The sequence below is a fragment of the Pteropus vampyrus genome, unplaced genomic scaffold (genome assembly GCF_000151845.1).
Source record: "Pteropus vampyrus isolate Shadow unplaced genomic scaffold, Pvam_2.0 Scaffold75, whole genome shotgun sequence".
In the NCBI taxonomy this organism is placed as follows: Eukaryota; Metazoa; Chordata; class Mammalia; order Chiroptera; family Pteropodidae; genus Pteropus; species Pteropus vampyrus.
The window spans coordinates 2,846,059-2,849,572 of NW_011888856.1; the positions used below are offsets into that span (position 1 = coordinate 2,846,059).

Genomic DNA, 3,514 nt, shown 5'->3' on the forward strand with positions numbered 1-3,514 from the left:
GTAACTTAGCCAAGATCACACAGTAAGTGACAGAATGAGGACCTGAGTCTATGCCTTTAACCCCTGCCCCAGGCTTCCTCTCTGAACAATAAACCGCTCAACAACACGGTTCTATTAGTCTCTGAACACAGAGGTGTACAGACTCCCAACATATAAATCACTCGATCAGTTTCCTAAAAGAAGTAGTTCTTCCTCCAAATTCTGTATTGCCCACTCCTTCAACAGGATGCCTCTATAGTGTCTGGATGCCTTCACTGCATCACAGAAAAACCCTTTGGCTGCAAGTAATAATAATAAATAATAATAATTAAAACCTCGTTTATAATAGAAAACACAAACTCAACTGACTTAAAATATAAAGGGTCGAATATAAACTGATCAAGTGGTATACGAAACCGCGGGTATTAGGAAAAAAGGGAAGGCCGGTGAGGGACTGGCATGGACAAAATGAGGTACGAGTGGGTCAAATATTCAGGCACAGATACTCGCGATGTTCTCTCTCTCCGGCCTATCTTCACACCAGTTCTTCACAGGTCCTATGCCATCTGGCAATAAATATTGTCCCTAACTCGTTTTCCCTTCTTTTTCTTTCCCGTGAATTACTAGGTACTCCTTCACTAACTTCTAAGCCCATAAAATGGAAAAATTGGTTAAAAGAACTAATTTGATGGAATACGATACGGAAAAATACATAAAATTATGAAGAAAACTCATGACGGAATCTCTCTTTTAATCTAACAAACTTCAATAACCAATATCATGACAGCAGGGAGGTAACCCCAGGATTTATTAATGAGTTGGAGGGATGCAAAATTGTCCCTGATTCAGAGAGTTGGCGGGAAGAAAGGAATTTAGAACTATCCTAAGGAATCCTTGCCTAATCCTGAAACGAGCTGGATTGTGTGACCTTTTGTTGTCAAACCACATTCAGAGTGAATCACACTCCTGTACCACTCTCAGGGTTTGGGCCTTCTACGCCCTCCCATCCCTGTCTCCCAAACCTTGTAAGCAGTGAGATTTATCAAGTGTGAATCACAAGCTGAAGTGGGATGAGGAGCCAGCCAGACATAAGACTTCACATTGGCACTGCAGGCAAATCTATCGTTTCCTTCCATACGATCCACTGTTTTTTGTTTTTGTTTTTGTTTTTTAATTTAAATCTCTCATCTGCCTCTACATCAGGAGGTTAGCAAACTCTCTTTAGTTTAAAAAGATGACGAGATTTGCTATCATTGTCCTCCTTTTAGTCTTGACTTTTGAATGCCTTTTCAAAACCCATCATCTTAAAAATAAATCTATCATAGGACCCAGTAATTCTATGTCTAGGTATTTACCCAGAGAAAATAAAAACACTAATTTGAAAAGATATATACACTCCTATGTTTATTGCAGCATTATTTACAGTAGCCAAGATATGGACTCAACCTAAGCGTCCATTGATAAATGAATGGATCAAGATGTGGAATCCATATACACAATGTGGTATTACGCATCAACATAAAAGAATGAAATCTTGCCATCTGCTTGACAACATGGATGGACCTAGAGGGTATCATGCTAAGTAAAATAAGTCAGACAAAGAAAAATACTGTATGGTTCCACTTATGTGTAGAATGAAAAACAAAACAAAATAAACAAACGGACAAAACAAAAAGAGACTTATAGAAACAGAGACCAAAAGGAAGATTGCCAGAAGGAAGGAGAGTACGAGATGTATAAAAAAGGTGAAGGAGAACATAGTAATACTGTGATAAGTTTGCACAGTGACAGATGGTTACTAGACTTAGTAGGGTGATCACACTGTAAGGTATAAAAATGTCGAGTTGCTACATTGTACACCTAAATCTAATATAACATATAATATTGCATATCAACTATACTTAAATAGACATGAAAAATAAAAATAAAGAAACATAGTCTTTATTGCCAACGGACCTAAAATATCTAAAACTCAGAGCTGACCATGCCATCTTCTGCTTAACACAGTCCAGAATGAAGTCCAGCTTCTTCGCATATGAAGCTGCTGGAGTCTCAACCCTGCCTACTTTTCCTGTCTCATCTTCTGCTACTTCTTGCCTTTTTTAAGCATGAGCAATACTGATTTGCCTGTAGCTCTGAACATTACTACCGCATGCCATCTTGGCACATACACATCTTCTGACCCTGGTAAATTCCTCCTCTAAAGTATTTTTAAAAAGTCTTTCCTCAACTACCCCATCCTCTCCACACAGGTTTAATCACTTCTTCTATACTCCTAGATCTACCTTAGTCATTGCACATATAATTAATTATCTGTTCACAGTTTTTGTCTTCCTCTGCAACATATTCAATCTTAGAAAAGCGGGAACCTGGTGTACAGTAGGCACAAAATAAAAAATGAACTAATAAATGTACAGAATTAGTAGAAAAAAGAAAAGTAGGCAAAATAAGGGTCAATGGAGAAATGAAAGAAACAGAAAATAGCAAAATAATGTGAGAATGGAGAGCAGAAAGTTAAGGATTATGTTTCTAAAAAAGAGGTGGGTTTAAACACTGTACGATAAAATACGAACGTGTACTAATAAGTAAAACTGGAAAATGCAACACGGCAGTTTTACACAAAAGCAGGTCACACTAGGTAGTAGTAGAGTGAATGGCTAAGAGCATGGATTCTGTTGCTCGCTGCCTGGGCTTGTGGTCCTTGGCTCCACAAAGCTTGTCACTTTAGCCTTGTGACCTTAGGCAAGTTACTTAACCTCTCTAGGCCACAGTATTTCCCTTCTGTGGAATATAAATAATAACAGCATTTACTTCAATGGGTTGTTATGAGAATAAAATTATGAATATATGTAAATCGGTTAAAAAAATACCCTGTAACTAGGAAGCAGGAAGCGCTGACGCTCACTCCGAGAGCACTGGAAAGAAGACTGCTTGGGTTCAAATGCAAGCTTTACTACAAGTGAGCTGTGAGACCTCCGGAAAGGCACTGAATCTCTCCGGGTCTCTATTTCTTGGCAGAGACCCCTTTGCTCTTCTTCGTAGGCACCTGTCTAGATTCAGCTTCCAGCCTGGTGGCAGTCGGGCGTAGCCACGTCCCTGAGCTTTGGCTGTGGGCAGGAGGCAATACGCAGCTCTTCCAAGCCCAGCCCTTACAAACCCTCGAGTGCCCCATCTTCCATGTTCTTTCTCCTCTGCTGACAGGCTGACGCTGATAAACACCTCAACCCTGGAAGCCACACGTTGATGATGGCAGGGCCGCAGATGGAAGGTGTGTGCGTCTCTTAATCACTGCTGTCAGAGAGCCACCTGCTAATCAGGAACTCCTGCTTTTTCCTTTATGTGAGCAAAGAATTAAACTTCTACTAAGTCAAGTCATTAAAATGTTAGTGTTTATCTCTAACAGGTAGTATCACCTAATTAACATAATTTTCTTATTTGCAAAATGGGAACATTATTATTATGAGGATTAAACAGCACAGTACCTGGCACATAGTAACTACTCAAAAAGTATCAGTTATCGTCATGAGCTATTCCC

The 3,514-nt window shown here is 39.5% G+C and overlaps 1 protein-coding gene across 1 annotated transcript in view; it reads right to left on the minus strand.

Annotated features, from left to right (window-relative positions):
* Window positions 1-3,514, minus strand: part of LOC105293689 (probable C-mannosyltransferase DPY19L2) — an 80,203-nt gene that overhangs the window by 13,614 nt on the left and 63,075 nt on the right. The gene's annotated exons all lie outside the window — the stretch shown is intronic.